The sequence below is a fragment of the Pezoporus occidentalis genome, unplaced genomic scaffold (assembly GCF_034315485.1).
Source record: "Pezoporus occidentalis ecotype Australia unplaced genomic scaffold, CSIRO_AGI_Poc_V1 ctg97, whole genome shotgun sequence".
Classification (NCBI taxonomy): Eukaryota; Metazoa; Chordata; class Aves; order Psittaciformes; family Psittacidae; genus Pezoporus; species Pezoporus occidentalis.
The window spans coordinates 1264450-1283229 of record NW_026916336.1 but is presented as its reverse complement, the minus strand read 5'-3'; the positions used below and the strand labels follow the sequence as shown (position 1 = coordinate 1283229).

The 18780-nt window shown below is 44.9% G+C and overlaps 1 long non-coding RNA gene across 1 annotated transcript in view; it reads right to left on the bottom strand.

The window, feature by feature from the left end:
* Positions 1-1029: 1029 nt before the first annotated feature.
* LOC134157498 (uncharacterized) overlaps positions 1030-18780 on the bottom strand; it is a 162480-nt gene continuing 144729 nt past the window's right edge. The window contains exons 2-5 of the long non-coding RNA XR_009962339.1: positions 10316-10410; positions 4453-4493; positions 2312-2403; positions 1030-2201 (exon numbers count right to left, since the gene is read on the bottom strand). This is a non-coding gene — a long non-coding RNA (uncharacterized LOC134157498). The remainder of the gene's footprint in view (positions 2202-2311; positions 2404-4452; positions 4494-10315; positions 10411-18780) is intronic.

Genomic DNA, 18780 nt, shown 5'->3' with positions numbered 1-18780 from the left:
CAGAGATTAATTTTGCAGTCTGACTCTCCTAGTGGCTCTGCTTCTCTCCCCAGTCTGACCAGTTCACCCAGGGGCTGGCTGTACCTGACCTGCAAGTTCCCAGCACACTCCCGTAAGATGGTGCTTTTGGTCCCTCTTTTGGTGGCACAGGGAGGAGGAGATGCCTTCTCAGGCATGTGTCATTGCCACACACAGAATAAAGATGAGAAACAGTGGATCCTTGGCCAACGTAAATCAATATGGAGCTCCCATCACCAGTGGAATTAAGCTTACTACCAGCCAGGGGAGTAACCCAAAATGCTGTTCATTGGAGCAAAAGAAATTTCTGCAGTAATTAGATCTGGAGCATGATTACCCAAAGGGAAACAAAAAACAAATGCGAGTGACAGATATTTCCAGGATAACTGCAGTTATTAGTGCTTTTCTCTACCAGTGACAGACACAAGGGATTAGTATTGCCTGAAAAAGTCTGGTTTACTGTGGGAAAAAATGAGGGCTGGAAATGGAGCAAGTAGAAGTCCATATGCTACTCGGTGTGCTTGTAAGGTCCTGGGAGAATAGCTTTAGCCAAAACAACAAAAGGCAAATATGTGAGGCATATGTGAGAAGAAACATGAACCTGTTGCTTGTAAGTTTCCAGTTAAAAATAAAGTTTGCTCTGAATTAGTGACCTTACTTGTGAGTGCCCTGGCACTGCTTAGCACACAGGGTGAGTCCTGGACTACAGAGCTGGGGCTTGGGGTAAGCGTTTTCAATTTAAATGCCTTTTCCTACTGCCTTGTGTTATTTGGGTAGTAGCATGAAATACCAGCCCTCCCACTCATACCTGCACCAGCAGATCTTGGCACGAAGGAGGTGTCCATCACCTCTGTGCAGCTGGTACGGCAGTGCCAAGCTGCTGCAGAGACCTTCTGTCTACAGCACAGCACTGCAAGAGATCTGGTGCTTCCCAGTAAAGTAACAGTAGAAAAAGCATGAGCTGGCCCACGTCCTTGCTGCACAGCTTGGGCAAGCAACCACGAGCTCCAAGTGTGACTAAGCATGGCTGAGAGATGCATGTAGGCTGGTAAGGGCATGGGAATAGCACGGGCTAATCCACCCTACGGTTTGCTTTTGGGTGTGTGCACTTGTAAATGCCAACTCTGCTCTGAGAGCATCACTCAGCACGTCTGGCTTCCATGAACCATATGTGCTCACTCAAAACCATCAAATTCTTCTTTTAATAAAAAGTTTGCAAGCAAGTAAGGCTAAAAAAAAAACAGCACTAAAATAAGAGCAAGGTTGAGGGTTTTTTTCTTTTAAATATAAGAAGTGCTGACATCCAGGGAGTAACAAGATTGATTTCTAGCACAGTTGTTTGTCAATAGGCACAATTTAGATCAGAAAGTTTGTTTTCTGGCATTTGCTGTGGTCTGTATTCCCCGTGGGTGCTGGAAACAGCCTGGCAGAGGCTCCACCAACCCATGGCCCCATCTCTGCCTGCTGTTAGATGATTCAGGGAAAGCTCAAGACCTTCATAGCAGGCAGCTGTATGATAACTTGTCCACATTGAGCTGAAATTTTAGCTAAAAATCAGATATTTAATAGAGCATCCAAAACACATGGCACCATCAGGGCTCCTAAGCATAATCAGTCATCTTACCTGATGAAAAGCCACTTATGTTTTCATCTCCCCTATAGATTTGATACAATGGGCAGCTCTGCAGCTGGGGTGCATACATGTGGTTCTGCTGAGTCAGGTCTTATGTTTAAAGCATACTGAAAGCCTATCTGCCCTCATGGCAGGGGTTTGGAACTAGATGGTCTTTAAGGTTCCCTCCAACCCAAACCATTCTGTGATTCTATGATGATTCTATGATCTGTCCTTTGGGTGGCAAACTGTAAAGCATCCCACCAGTACTGGGGAGGAGAGCACCCATCACCTGGCTGCTTAGGTGACAATCAGGTGTGGGAAGCTACTGAGGAGGTTGGAATTGCCATGGCTCTGGGAAGAATCAGCATTTCAGATGCAGCCTTCCCCCATACCAGTAACCATCACCAGACAGCCCCACCTACTACAAATACCTCATTCCACAGGATGTCTGGTGTATTCCAGCTTTCGAGGCATTTAAGGATGATTTGGCCTTTTTTACAATAAAATCCAAGTCTGACATGAATTAACTTTTGATGCTGAGACTCTGGTTCTCCACAGGACACCTAGCCTGAAAATATGGGAAAGGAAGATAATATCTGTGATTACCCACCTGGCACCTGTGTCAACTTTCACAAGAACTCATGGATGAGATAATGCTTTTTTAAGAATGTTACTTACCTCTTCTCTCTACTTCAAATGGGTCTTGAAACGTCCCTTCAGATACCAGGCAAATGCTAAAGCCTGGGCTGAAAGCAAAGTGCAGCCTCCTCCTACAAGACATATTCAGTTAGAAGCCAAGCATCTTATAAGCAATAGTCAGAAAATGACATAAACACCAACACCACAATGCTGAGAAGAGCAGCAAGAAAAACTTCTTCTTCCCAAATCTGAGAACTACTTTTGTTTATGGGTGGAAAAATCCTCCTCTAGTTGTTACCTAGCAGAATATTTCAATAAACACAGGACTGCCTCTGTCTCTCCTTTAGAAAACAGTGACTTTTCTATTTGACCTGAAAACTGAAAGTCTTTGGCCAAAAGATAACAAAACACAGAGGATGGTGGGTGTAGACTGTTGGGACTCCAATTTGGTATGGCTCTTCTTTGTCTAAAGCCAATTCCTACCCCACCGCCACCAATCCCACAACCTCCAAACCCTCTATGATTCCATAGCTCAATATTCTGATGAAGAAAACTCAGATAGCTGGAAAGGCGCAGCCCAGGTAGGAGCTTTTCCTATGGGAAAGCCAGATATTTATTTAAAAACTGGACTGAATCACTACAGACACAGGGGAATGTCAGAATATTCCACAAGTAGGAAGAGGAAAGAATACAATTGTCTCTGCAGTCTGTATATAGTGAATAACCCACAACCTGGGCAAAGCAGAAGTTGTAATACAGCCAGTCAAAGCAAAGCACTGCTAAATCTGTGTTTACAGAGGGGAATAGCACTTTGTGCCTTGGTCAAATCATCTTCAAGCAGACAGTGTAAACCGAGCACTGATACATCAGGTAGCAAAGAAAAACATAACACAATACTCGAGAAATATAAGGAAGGATAGTGAGAACCGGGCAGATGTGTCATTCCCTGAATATGGTCACCTGGAAACAAAGCATCTTGACTGAAGTAGTCAATATGCTAGGAGAGACTGGTGTTGCTGGTGCCAATCTCCCTCTGAAACACAAGGGAACCACAACATGGAATTTAGGCTTAAAACCTCTATATTGAATGGCTGAAATTAGATGAATGAGCCCCCTCCCACATGCTGTGTGAATGATTTGCAGCAGAACAGAGAGATATGACGAATTAAAGTCTTTGCAAATTCCCACTTGAAACCATCCAAGAACTGCTTTCCAGCAGAGATACATTCTGGGGAGGATAGAACTAAATTTTGCTGCATATAGACTTGTACAGTCCTGCCAGTTCCCATTATAATGCCTTTATTTATTGTCTCTTAAACACAAATGTGAGATAACTTCAATAGGCAAAGAAGTAGTTTTGCTCAGTTGGCCAAGACTGCCACTTTTAAAAATACTTTAGAAGACACTTAAATTAGGGGGGGAAATGCAGAAAGTTCTCTAAAAAGGGACAGAATAAATTTAGAAATCAGCTTCAGAAGTGGCTGGATTCTGAAAATGTCTACAACTAAAAATAGAGGGGAAACAGATGAATTTTTTCACCCCTCTTAATTATATTCTCTCTTGTGTTTCACTCCTCACATTGGGGTCTTTTCTAAGTGTACATCCAGCCTACGAGCCTGCGCATGGTAAACACTTTTGCTGTTATTCTTGACTAACTGACAGCCCTGGGAGCCATCCAAGCACAACCACAACAAACTCTAGTAAGCCAAAAGCGAGCATCAATACCAAAATGCCTCAGATCTGGCTCGGAGCAATGTCATGGCCAAATTCATTCCTGCTTGTGGGACTGTCACCTGTATAAGGTCCCTGAGCCACAGAGCTTCTGGGAGTTTCTTGGATAGGATCTGGCAGGAGGAAAGCCCTAGTTCTGGTGTCTGTCTCTGCTGAAAGCATATTTTGGGGTGTGTAAACTGTAAAACTGGCTCATCGCTAACCACATCTGCCTTTTTGCACCATTGTGCCATCTGTTTGTTGATGGCACTTTACAGCTCTAATGCAGGTGAACCCTGCTGCAGCACCATGACCCAAACCAGAGTCTCTGGGTGAAAGCAGGGGAGGCATTTTTTGACCCTTTGACTTTAGTGATAAGGGTGACAATGACAAGAGCATCAGGGATCTCAGCACACCCTGGCTGTTTCCCAGCAGCTTAGCTTGTGGGAAGGTTTCTGCTTTAGACTTACCAGCTGCTTGGCATTTGGGAGTACTCCAGCGTCAATCAAAGCTGGACGAATTAATGCAGAAAAAAAAAGAGAATCTGTGATGAATTCATCCTTCACTGTGGCATTAGCACAACCCTAACCCTGCCCCTCTCCTCCTCATCAGAAATGAAAAATGCATCCTCTCTGCCAACAATTACCTGTTCCGGCTCACCCCTCTGAACGCCGGCCCTGCTGTAAATGCTGTGCCCACAGCAGTGATGGATAAGCCCTGGCTCGGCCCTGCCACACAGCCATCTGCCACCCCAGCTCCCTCCCTGCGCCCCACCAATTGACACTCTCGTTCCTTTGCTGCGGATCAAGGGCAAGCAGGGAAAAGAAATGGCAGTGATAAAAGGCGCCTGGAAAAGTGTGAATTAGCCCACAGAAAAGAGGAGATGAATGAAAAGGCATAGGGCACGGGAAAAAGGGAAGGTGAAAAAATGGAAGGAGATGCAGGCAGGGACTACCATGCCTGTGTCTATAACCCTCACTGCTGGGAGCAGTCATGTTCCCCCCTATGCTTTATTAGGCTCTTGATGGCATGTTTGCTTGCTCTTGGCAAGCCCTCAGTGCCCGGATGAGAATGCTCTTGAGCTCTCCCTAGCTGACAAGCCGCTCGTCACCCACCGTGATCTACAAGGCACAGCAGAGCAGGGCACTGGATTAAATTATTCAAATGCCGGCTGTCAAGAGCAAAATTAAACAGTGAGATGCTGAGCAGTTAAAAACTCCTTTAGGGGCAGGGTGACCAAAGCAGAAAGCATCTTGGTAGCATCTCCATTTCTTTTATGTTTCATTGTTCTACAGGATGCAGCAAGGTGTTTGAGATTGGGAAGCTTTACATGGAGATGTTTGGGAAGTCTTTGGAAACCTCCCTCCATCCTTAAGGAGGGAGAGATGCAAGCCTCTGAGAAACCACTGCTTTGCTGACAGAACTTTTCCAGGCTGGGTGGATTACTTCCACCACCAGAGCAAGCTGAGAGGGACCTGGCTGTCCAAACCCCCTCCCAGCCCATTATCTTTCAGGTTTATCATGTATTTCAGACCTTCAGTCTGGGAAACTCTGCTTTCAAGCAGAATCACTTTGGACGGTAGTTGGTTATTTTCACTAAAAGCTCTGGATTAAATTTATAATAGTAATAAATGCATTTTGGTTCATGGGTTTGATCCCAGATTTGCCCCGAGCTGCTCAGGTAGGAGGAATCTTTATGTTTGAGCTGAAATCCTTCTTCCATCAAGATTTATACAGAAAAAGCATACAGCAGGGGAGAGGCTGGCACTTCTAAAGATGTTCTGAAAACACTCACACAAGCAGGAAAATGTCCCACAAGAATTATTCCCCCAGTGCCAGCCATGCCAAAACCCAGGACACTGTCCTTGCCCATCTGTCAGCTCTGCTTCTGATACTGAACAAATCACATTTATGGTCGTCATAGATTTAGAGAAAGCTGCACAAGGGCCATAATATGGTGAGCCCCATTAAAATGAGAGATAAACCATTCTCTTGTTTCAAGGCGCGCTATAAACACCAACATGCCTCTCAGGGAAGCTGGAGAAGAGGCACAGCAGTATCTTGCTTGCAACTGTCTGTCTGGATGAGACCACGTACCAGCTACCAGCAGCAATGATAAGAATCTCTTGAGACTGGTGGGGAGAATAAAAGCAATAAAATGTTTCCTCAACATGAAGCTTTCTCCAGCATTAATACAATAACAATTACTTGAGAGGATCCCAGTTAGTCCTTTCTGGGGGTGGGAAGAGCTGGGTTTACTCTGTCCCTTCTACTTCAAAAGTGAATTTGACAATAATGCTATAGAGGAGGCTTTCAAAGGCACATTTGGCCTCTGCAGAAGTCAGGACAAGTAGTGATGCATTAGGGACCAGGATTTTTTTCATTCCAAAAGCATATTTTGGAAAAACACATTTTTCTCCAAGTTTCAAAGGTTTTGAGTATTTTTATCTAGAAAAGATGTGTGTTGTCTGGTAGACAAAAGTTTGGGAGTCAAAGAAAAAATGGTGGCAACAAAGAGAAAAATTACATTTCCCTTTACTCTGTTTTTTAGAGTCTCCTAATTTTGCAAGCCACCTTCACACTTGTAAGCTAAAATATTATTTTTAAAATAGAGAAACAGTCTCCTTCCTTCCTTCTCTTCCCCCAGTCCTCCTCTCACACTTTCTTCTCTAATAGAAAGGGACGAATTTGACGTTTTGGGATATATTCCCTGCAGGAACTGAAGAAATGCCACCTGCTACCTGCATGCTAGCTTTGATCACAAATCAACAGCACCCAGTACTGTACAGGATCTCTTGATATTTTAATGGCAAAAAATGGCTGGCCACTAATAGCAATACATCCTGAATTGCACAGCCTACGGTTTTCTGTAAATGCCAAACACTACCTTGCTATTTATATCATTCTTAATTGCACCTCCTTAATTACAAGAAGCAAAATAATTCATTATGTTCAGTTAAAAGACCTCTAAAACCTTGCACTTCGGCTTGGCTCTCTTGCAAGTGCAGAATTATCATTGGGAAGAGCATTTAGCAGCTCTGTGCCCAAGTTCCTCTTCATCCATGCCAATGGTAGGAGGCTTGCTCAATCCCCACCTACTCGTACCATGTACTGTTGATGAACCAACTGAGCATGAGTAGCTCAAGCCTTCTGCTGAGCCCAGCTGCCAAAAGCCGAGCTGGAGAACACAAGTACTGCTGACCAGAACTGGAGGGCTGCAGGGTCTCCTAACACTGGTTCCAGAAGTCCTGCTGTCACTAGTGGGATATTGGGATAAATGCTCACATTTCTCAGCTGAACTCCCAGAAAAGTCTTAATTAGGCGAAAAGAGTCTAAGGGACCTTGCATCAACCTCTACAATCTGAAAGTGGGGATCCTTCCTCCTCTCGGCCCTTGGATAACCTGGCACCTCCTGACTTGCCATGAAGGACAGGAAGGCACTCCTAAAAATTTCTAAAGCATTGTCCTACAAGGCTCCCTCACATCCTCTTCCTTCAGGCATTGTCCACAGACACAGGCAAAAAACCCACCCAACCTAGTGCCAAGAAGGATACTAGTATCAGTCAATGTGACAGTGGGGGAAACAAAGATACCTGTATTTCCAGGAGCTTCTTTTGTAATTATTATATCAGCCACCATGGCCAAGTTAAGTTGAGGGACTCACCTAACTTGTGTATTACAGAGCTTAAAACACCAGGTTAAGATCCACACACTGGCTGGCTGCTTTCCTGTCAAAAAAACAGAGACCAAATGGTTGGGTACTCCCCTAAGCCTCATACCAGGTTATATAGCCACCTGCAACACCCCTGAGTGAGTTGGGAAGCCTCTCTCCATTGGTGAATTCCCCTTGCCATAGGCTACAGTTCCTATGCTTTTAATGGGTTATAAAACTGAACCTGCACTGAAATAAGACATGTTTGCACTATTTTTCTTGAGAAGCCAAGTGACCACAACCTTACTGCTCAGTGCTGCATGGCTGGAAGAAAATTATGTTCAGCTTCCAAGGGTTCAAACTAGGGGAGGAAAAAAAAGAAATATATATAATTAATTGGATAATGCTAGTTTGAGCCCAGGCCTTAAACTTATGAAACACAAATACATCCTCTATAAGGAGCCCTGTTTGAAAGCAGAGACATTGACCAGCATGTGCAAGTGGGGCAGAGCTTCCTAGGGCTGCAGCGTCCTGTCTGAAAGGGTGCTTCCAGACAGTAGATCTACTACAACATCTTTTCACCGTCTGTTACCTCACTTCTCTGAGGACCAGGATATGGCAAGAAGCCCTGAATATAGCTCTCAGTGCTGAGGGTTCTTCTGACATTGGGAGACGAGCATCTTGACCGTCTTTGGGCCAAGCTGTATTATAAACAGCACTAGAGCTACTCACAAGTCTTCAAAGTTTCCACATGATTATGTGAGCAAATATTTGGACTGGAAGTGCTGTTAGTCATTATTTGCATTCATTTTCTCTTATTTGTTCTCTGTCTTTTAAATAATAAAAAAGAGAAAGCCAAGATGACAGCTCACAGTGTTCACAGAAACAACACCTGGTTTTTTGAGCAAATACCTCGGATGCAGCCAGCCAGCCTCTGCAGCTCCCTGGGAAATGCTGCAGCAGGGACAGCCTGTGCCAGGCAGGAATTGGCCTCTTGTTCACAGCCACACTGCTGGGTACCACAACTGCTGCAGCAATAACAGGCCCTGAGCATCCACTGTAAAAATCCCTGCTCCTGGACTGGCTGTGCTCCTGCACAGACCTTTCCTGGATTTGATATTCTGAGGCCAGTTCCCTGTTTCCAGGCTTCCCTGGATTTGGAGGTTTCACTGCTTCACTGCTATTTGGAACCTAATTTGGAGGCCTGATCTTAGCAACAGCTGTTAGTCAAGCTCAGGGTTTAGCACCATTAATCACATCAGAAGGCAGAGGTGTTACCGACAGCAGGAAATACTGCAGCTGGTGGCAGGTGTCTGCAGATACAGCCCCCAAACATGTCCACCAAGGAAGAGTTTACACCTACCCATGTAAGTGTAAGGCTCCCTGGGCACAGAGGCACAAGAGGAGCTATACAGTAGTAGAAGAGCTCCATGGTAATGCTGGCATCAAAACTTACTCAGGCATCTTTGTATCAAAAAAAACCACCTTTCCAAAACACCTACAAATTATATTTCCAGCAGCCTATTTCTCTGTGTCTCCAGTACCTTATGCCTCCAACTTTGTTGAAAGCAATACGTACCAAGTGCTGGAAGAAGCACTGGGCAACAGCTAGAGGTGAGCCAGCACTTCAGTACAGACAAGCTGAAAACAAAGTGTGGTATTCTTCCTTTTGGCACACTCATGGCTTAGCAAATGCAGGGAGCCAGGACCCAGAGCCTGGATCTGGTACCTTCTGCATTAGGGTCATTTCTGTCTATCCTAACACCTTGCTTCCCAGACATGAATGGATGAAGTGGCTTCTTTCAAAAGGAAGTCTTGTTTACCCCGGAAAATGCGGACAGAACATGTCAGTTTAACTTAAACTCTCTGGAAGCATTTTGATTTCAACAGAACATCTCCCCAGAAGGCAGAAACATCTTGGGGCGGATATTTCTGCTCTGACACCCGTTCCCTCAGGTCTGAGTCCACAGGGGAGACCAGCAATATACAGAACCACAGCAAAACCCTCTCAAATCACATTCAAGCCCTTCCATCTCCAGTGAGATATTTTTGGCTTTACATGGTCACTTGTAGAGTAGAAAGGATCTTGTTTCTGTGGAGAGCATATACTTATTACAAGCGTTTGTGCTGAGAACAAATAGGCCTTTCCGTGGGAATGACTTCAAATATCCTTGCTGGGAAGGAAAAGAGAAAAATCCCAAACTGGGAGAAATACTTGGCCCAACAGAAATAAAGTTAACGTAATATGGCAATATCCCAACCAGCTTCTGTTTAGCAGATAGTCTCTCCTCTGACTCATGTATTGATGTGGCTATTAATAATGCACTGTTATAAAAATCCATCCTTGTAGGAGGAAGGATGCTGTCAAGACTCAAGCAATTCCTTGTTTTCAGTGAAATATGGGTAACATTTGTGTTGTGTTTTCAATTCCTCTTTTCAGGTTATTTTCCATTTCCACTTTAATAATAATCTTTATGCCTAAAAAAAGCATCTCACTTTTACAGTTGGGATGACCTTTTATATTACGTGTGGATTAGCACGGAACAGCAACTTGTTCAGTTTAGAGCTGACGGTAAGTATTGCTGCTTTTACCTCTGTCACTTTTATCAGTTTAAGTTGTTCTCTGTTACTGCAAGTTTGCTCATGGGGAAACTGAGGCAGACAGCAAGAAAGCCACTTACTTGGCATTGTCAGCATGGTAGGGTCTAGGATCAAGGCTAAGGATGCTGTGCTGGTTAGGGGATGCTATCTTCCTTGGAAACACAACCCAGGAGTCCTGAAAAATGTAATTCATTTAATCATTAGCATTTCTTTGAGATTTTCTCCCCTTTCTTACCCTAAAATAGTGTAAATTGTCTCTCTGAAGAGGGGCTTCTCTTTCATATAGAGAATCATTGCAGTGTTACAAAAACGCCTGTTTCTTCAAAAAGCCATGGCTTGTAATTAATAGTCTTTGGTACAGCACCAACAGGCCATTTTTAATTCAGGTTTCAGGCTCAGTCCAGCTGGAGATATTTCCTGTTCAAGCTGCCATAAGTAACCCTCTTAATTTTGTAATTTCTGGGAGCATTTGAATTCAGTAAGGACTACAGCATCAAGTACCACTTGATTTTAATATTAATAGCAGCTTTTTCTGATTCTGGAATTATCTGGCTTAGTTTAGGAAATATATTCTCCATGGCAAAGTCCTCGTTCCTTGTTTTACAATGGACTCCTGGAATATTTCAGTATTCCTGTTTCCTTGCACTGCCTCCTCCAAGAGCCCATGCTAATATTTGCTAAAATACTATAGGAACCACTTAGCAATTTCAAGCAGGATGTTTTTCTTGGCCCAATAGAGTAAGTGTCCAGATGCTTTCTCCAAAAGAAGTCAAAGTGGTGCCATATTAAATGCTTAAATCTTTTAAAGAATAATTACTCCCTTCACCCAACACACCTATCAGGGCTGATAGAAACGGGGATAAATGCAAGCTCAGCATTACAGCTGCAATCCTACTCAGGCCATTGCTTCTCAGAAATCAACCTATATGCACTCAAAGAGATCAGATTTTCTTGCTGCAGGGTTCAGGGCTATCCTTGAAATAATTTATATCTGCAGAAAGCTAGTAAGTCCTCCATGCTGCAGCCAAATGGTGGAGAACAATCAGATAACCGAACCACCACACTGGAGGCACCTCGGCGTGATAAGCCGAGGGAAGAAACAGCAGCACTGCTCCCAAGAGTTCAAAAATCTTCAGTCAAATCAGGCAAGAAGGAAGAGCAGCTTAAAAACTGAGAAGATACTAAAATAATCACTGAATGCTGCATCTGAATTGTCATGAAAGTCTTTTGTGCCATTAGAGTGCATTCTGGTGATGCCTTCTTACAGCCTACATGGACTAGAAATGCTGCAGATGAAAACAAATGCTCTCTTCTGTGCATGTGAGCTCAGAAACTGGGATTTCTACAAGAAGCACTGCAGTCAAGACGGTCTGAGGTCACTGAGCAAGTCCATAGAGACAAGGCAAGTCCAAGGTCTAGCTGGGTGGTTCGGTCCACATGTCAGGGTTTAGATCAATGGGGTGTGTGGCCGCCACAGGTATGGCTGCAAGTAAGGACCCCAAAATATCACTCCACTGCCTTCTGTCCTGTGCTGGGTTCAGCAGTAGCAGTCATTTTTCTCCTTCTTGGTCATTTTTCTCCTTCTTTTTTTGGGTGCAGTGGGGTTCTGGAGAATGCACATCCCAAATTATGGTTCGATTGTAAGCCCTCTCTATCATGTGACCCGGAAGAAGAATGATTTTAAATGGGGCCCTGAGCAACAACAAGCCTTTGAGCAAATTAAACACGAGATAGTTCATGCAGTAGCCCTTTGGACCTCTCCGGACCAGGCCAGATGTAAAAAATGTACTGTGCACTGCAGCTGGGGAGAACGGTCCTACCTGGAGCCTCTGGCAGAAAGCTCCAGGGGAGACACGAGGTCGACCCCTCGGCTTTTGGAGTCGGGGATACAAAGGATCTGAGGCCAGCTATACCCCAACTGAGAAAGAGAAAAAGAGATACTGGCAGCCTATGAAGGGGTTCGAGCTGCTTTGGAAGTGATTGGCACTGAAGCAGAGCTGGTTGCCTGCGCTGGGCTGGATGTTCAAAGGCAGGGTCTCCTCTACACATCATGCAACTGATGCTACATGGAGTAAATGGGCTGCACTAATTGCACAATGAACTCGAATAGGAAATCTCAGTCGTGCAGGAGTTCTAGAAGTCGTCATGGACTGGCCAGAGGGCAAAGATTTGGAATGTCACCAAAGGAGGAGGCGGTGCGTGCTGAAGAGGCCCCACCATATAATGAACTGTCAGAAAGTGAAAAGCAGTATGCCTTGTTTACTGATGGCTCTTGCCGTATTGTGGGAAAGCATCGGAGATGGAAGGCAGCTGTGTGGAGTCCTGGACAACAAGTTGCAGAAACTGCTGAAGGAGAGGGTGAATCGAGTCAGTTTGCTGAGGTGAAAGCCATCCAGCTGGCCCTGGACATTGCTGAACGAGAAAAGTGGCCAGTACTTTACCTCTCTACTGACTCATGGATGGTGGCAAATGCCCTGTGGGGGTGGTTGAAGCAATGGAAGCAGAGCAACTGGCAACACAGAGGTAAACCCATCTGGGCTGCTGCACTGTGGAAAGATATTGCTGCCAGGGTGCAGAACCTGGTGGTGAAGGTACGTCATGTTGATGCCCATGTACCCAAGAGTCGGGCCACTGAGGAACAGCAGAACAGCCAACAAGTGGATAAAGCGGCTAAGATTGAAGTGGCTCAGATGGACTTAGATTGGCAACATAAAGGTGAATTATTTTTGGCCCGGTGGGCCCATGACACTTCAGCCCATCAGGGCAGAGATGCAACATATAGATGGGCCCGTGAGCAAGGGGTGGACTTAACAATGGACACTATTGCCCAGGTTATTCATGAGTGTGAAACATGTGCTGCAATTAAACAAGCCAAGTGGTTAAAGCCTCTTTGGTATGGAGGACTATGGTTGAAGTATAAATATGGGGAGGCCTGGCAGATTGACTATATCACACTGCTGACATCCCACCAAGGCAAGCGCCATGTGCTTACCATGGTGGAAGCAACCACTGGGTGGCTGGAGACATACGCTGTGCCCCATGCCACTGCCCGGAACACCATCCTGGGCCTTGAGAAACAGATTTTGTGGCGACACGGCACCCCAGAGAGAACTGAGTCAGAAAATGGGACTCATTTCCGGAATAACCTTACAGATATTTGGGCCAAATCACATCCCCTACCATGCACCAGCCTCTGGGAAAATCAAACGGTACAAGGGCTGTTAAAAACTACACTGAGAGCAATGGGTGGGGGAACTTTCAAGCATTGGGATACACACTTACCAAAGGCCACCTGGTTGGTCAACACCAGAGGATCTGCCAACAGGGCTGGCCCAGCCCAGTCAGAACTTTTACATATTGTAGAGGGGGACAAAGTTCCCGTGGTGCATATGAAGAATTTGCTGGGGAAGACAGTCTGGGTAATTCCTGCTTCAGGTAAAGGCAAACCCACTCGTGGGATTGCTTTTGCTCAGGGACCTGGATATACTTGGTGGGTAATGTGGGAAGATGGGGAAGTCCGATGTATACCTCAAGGGGATTTGATTTTAGGGGAAAACAGCCAGTGAACTCAATTATATGCTGTTGCCTGCTGTGTAATACTTTTATAGCCCATCAACTAGATGTCTCCAGGTCACCAGCGACTAGCCCTGACTTCCTTCTAACCATCATCCTAACAGAGAATGAACTTTGATAGAACCGGATGAGTTCCGCAGGAAAGGAACGACCAGCATCAGCAGGCAACGATCCAATACTGCACACAGCCTTTCCTGCCCTGAAAGATTGTTACAACAGATGGAACCTGACATCATGGACCGAATGGACTCAGAAGCATTATAGGGATTGGTCCATGCACTAAGAAAATGATCTTTTTGTCTTGGTCTGTGTGTATATGGATGTATATATGTGGGAGAGCAATGGTGTATTGAAAATGTGGGATCTGAGCATGATGTGAATGGTATGGAATAAGGGGTGGATAACTTCCTGGGTTCAGCAGTGCTGTGTTTTGACTTCCAGCCTGGGAACAGTGCTGGTGAAGCCGATGTTTTCAGTTGTTGCTAAGTGATGTTTACCCTGACCAAGGACTTTGTGAGCTTCATGCTCTGCCAGGGAGAGGGGAAGCCAGGAGGAAGCAGAGACGGGGCGCCTGACCCAGGCTAGCCAAGGAGGTATTCCATACCACAGCACGTCATGCCCGGGGTGGGGGGTAACTGGGAGTTAGCCGGAAGGACATGGGCTTCCGGGTGGGACTTGTTTCTTGGCCGGTGGTACTGTATTCTCTTCCCTTGTTATTTTCTCTTATCGTTGTTGTTGGTGGTAGCGGTGGTGATTTGTGTTGTACATTGGTTGCTGGACTGTTCTTGTCTCAACCCGTGGGAGTTGCACTCTTTTGATCCTCCTCCCCATCCCTCCGGAAGCTGGGAAGGGGAGAGGCCTGGGGGGGAGGGCCTTGATTGCTCTCAGCCCGGCACCACTCACTGGGAGTGAGTGAACAAGATGTCTGGCTAGGGTTTAAACCATGACATGTCCAAAGAAGGAGATGCCAAAGAACAAGGGGGAAAGGAACCCACAGACAAGCATCAAGCTCTTCCTCATGCACGACCTAGCACCAGCAGCGAGGTGGTCCTGCAGGCGGGAGCATGATGTGCACATTTGTGAGGTCTTTGTCTGCTCAGATTGCATCATCCCTTGGTCATCCTGGTGTGGCCAGCAGGGCTTGGAAAGGCAGGACCAGCTCGCATTGCTTCTCCTCTTCATCCATGGCACACAGCTTTGGGCCGTGAGCTGATCATCTGGGGACTGCAGGAGGACCAAGCCCTTGGTGCTCATGTCTTGCAGCCCTTAGAAAACCTCCTCTCTACTGGGGCAAACATTCCTTCATTAGAATTGATCTCCATCAGTAATTTTTTATCCAGAAAGTGTTTTAATATCAAACAAAACACATGCTTAGGGTTTTCAGTCTGCTCTGTTGCCACCCTTGATGAAAGAAACACTTTTTCTTCCAGCTTTTGGAATATTTTTCCACCCCTTTGGCAAGACCTTGGGTTAGAGACATACTAAAAAAAAGAACATCTCCACCCCACCTATTTTTTTAAAGAAAAGAGTTTTTTCTTTCCACTTATGATGGACTTCAGTTCTGCAGCTCACTCTAATGCCAATCAGTGCCAAGCACGGGCTGCCTGAAGATAGTTTCTTAAGGCTAACTGGGTGATCTCAGACCCTGGTTTACTGCCAACCTCCCAATCAGTCTGTGATAAAGGCTGTATTTGGAATTGTGTATTTTTCACACGTCCTCCCCAGCTGCAGTCTCATCACTACACTAATTCTACTCTTTTTCTTTGTAACTGTTCCCTACCTTGCTTGTAGAAATATGATGAGGATGAGAGGGAGGGAGTATGTTTCTAGCACCCAGTAGGGTGAATCAACCACCATATCCAGCCTTGCCAGGCACCAGATGCCAACCTGGAGCAAGACCTTCGAGCACAGCCTCCTGGACACCCAGTGCCAGCAGCAGCCTGGGCACTATGTGGAAAAACTGCTCCAGGCATCCCCACCGCTCCTTGCTTTACATTTTGCCTCCAGAGTGAGTCACCAAATACAGACTATTTTTTGTTATATTAAAAAACAGCAGCAGTGATTAACTATGGAAGGACATCATGCCAAACAATGCTTGCATGCACTTTAACTCACCTAACAGGAGTTAAGGAGCATGGTGGTGCCAGCAGGGCTAAAGCAAATAACAGCTTCTGATGGGGAGAGGGGAGGTTAAGGACACCAGGAAGCCAGTGTCAGGGCAGTAACTGCTCAAACCAGATCAGCCAGCAGCAGAAGGTGTTGCCTGGCTGCACTCTAAGCTCCAAGCGTTACCCTAATTCGGATGACTATGTGCAGATCAACACTACAGCAGGCTCCAGTGTGGCCCACACGCTCTTTTACCTCCTGGCACATGTCCTCTGACAAACCAGCCTCAGGGTACATGTGCCACCCGCTTGCACAGCGTTAGGGTTGCTGCTTTGAAGGACTGCCAGAAAGCCCTGGAGGTCTCCATGCAAGTGGATAAAAGTCACCTTTAATGACCAGATACAAGACAGCCTCGTAAGGGGCAGCTGCAATATCCTTTCCTCTGCCTCATATCAATTTCCATACAATGGAATCTAGCTTCTCATCGATTTTTTTGCAGTCAGAGACCCATTTCCCTTATAAGAGGGAGCAAGAGCCATTGGAGCTGGCAGATATCTATTTTCTTCCAGGTTATGCCTTAGCCACTCTCATCACGAGCTAACATGAAGTGTCTCTTCAATTTGTCCCACTCTTTCCATCTCCCTTGCACAGTTTCATCCAAGCATTGAGATTTCCTGCCAGCCTTGGAAGAAATATCCCATGTCTCCTACATCTCCTTCAGGGATTGGGCCTGGAAAGCCATGATAAAGAAATGTTCCTAGAGAGAAAGTGGCTTTTCGCACAGTAGTTAGGCTGAGGGCTTGTGGACCTCCTGGCAGTTCCCATCCCATCCCACCCTGCAGCTGGACCAATGTCAAACCAGCCCAGAAGCTGATTACCTGCACTGACGCAAGTGTTAATTTTTACCTCTGTTAAATGCTTCTTTGAATAACGTATTGGTTATTTATTCTGCCTGAGAGGAAGGTCAGAGCATGCATTTAAATGGAAATGCTCTTTGCAAAAGCTACAGAAAAGATCATTAATTACCTCTGCTTCTCAACTGGACCAAATTTTAAAACTGGGCTGATCAGGATTTTATTATTTATTTCAGATTACACTAAACTTCATCTGCTTTGCAGAGGGTTTCCCAGAACATGCCTTAAATTCATCAACAACCTCAAGTCTGCAGTGTTTTCTTCTCATCACCACTCCCATAGAGGTGGAAAGGGTTTCTCCACACTTTTCATAAACACATGGATGTGTGAAACTCTGAGATTAAGGCACTCCAACATCCTTGCCTTCCCCCTGCCACAAGCCTTCAAGCTGCCCTTTGCTGAGTGGGGGCTGCTGCTGACTTGCACTGTCTTCAAAGAGCAAACACACAAGGTGTCCTGAATAGACAAGAACAAGCAGGAGGCTAAAAAATAATGTGAACTAGATAACTGGGCCTTAACTGAAAGTGAAGTACCAGCAGGCCTCCCTAGAGATGGTATCACTGGAGAAGGTCTCCAAACATGCTCAGCTTTGTGGTACTATCACAGCTGCACTAATACATGACCGATTTTCCAACAGCACCCTCCAGAAAGAGGTACTTTATTTCCTGACAAATCAAAATTAAAGGCACCTCCGAATTTTTTTCCACTAAAAGCTACAGCATTTCTTATTTGTTGAATTACTACATTTTAATCTACTTTTCAGTAAAACCATATTAGCAAGGTTTTGGCGGGACAGTGGGAAAAAGACATGACCCTAAAACAGTCCACCACTGATGACAATCACTTTTGCTATCCTGAAAGTAAGATTTTTTTCAATGAAAAAACACAAAATTTTTGTGCTTTTTTTTGGTTAAATCCTGTCAGCTCTGCTTGTGCTAACAGCAGCATGTACATATGCAACACAGATTTATCCTGGGACTACTGTAGAAAGCCAGATTTGGGTGGCTTTGATCCCTTATAAAAAAATTGTTTGTTAAACTTAATAGCATCTACTTTCCTCCTAAAATAATGTCTGCAGCAAAATGATCCTATTGGGATCCACATGAAACAGCAGCACCATATAATTAACTGGAATATGGTAGAGATATTGGGGACTTTGGGTGATGATATTGCAGAACTCTTCTCTCATACAGGCAAACAGATCACTGTATTACAAAGGGGAAGACAAAGGATTATTATTATTATTGTGTTGAAAAGAAGCTTGGTTTAATACACAGTAGTGAAAGGAAACCCACAAGTGAAATAAAAATCCTCTAATTCATATCCATACTGTTAAAATTACAGATAAAAGAGTGATCTTGGATGTTCAAAAGGCAAGTAAAATAGCAAGATAGATAAAAATAATATACATATGGCTGAAACCCAAAGTATCTCAGACAAACCCTATTGGATGAAACAGTTTATCATGAGGGAGAGGAGGGGGAGGCTGAATGAATAGGCCACAGCAGAAGAGGATGAATTATTTTATGGGCTTTCATACTTAATGGTCCAAGTGGAAATGACATGAAAGTCCACAATTTTCAAGGTGACTGGTTTGACCTGTCTTAAACAGACCCTCCATCATCACTGGCCACTCCTGAAAATCTCAGTGAGGCACTCTGAAGTTGTCCCCAGAGACCTGCTGAGCAAGAGGCAGCATGTCTCCAAGTATGGCCCCAATCCAAACTCTTTAAGCAAAGGCTAATCTCGACAAAGTTTCTGCTCTCTAGATTGGATTCAAAGAGTTCTTTCACCTTTTCTGGCCCTGCAATAAAAATATTTTCATTCAAGAACTAGGATTTGGGGTTGTTTTTTGTTGTTGTTGAGTCCTATGCTGTGATTGCTTGGATGGTGTCCACATTGGTAATTTTTGTCTTGGATGCAATAAAGTCATTAGTGACTTCAGTCATTTT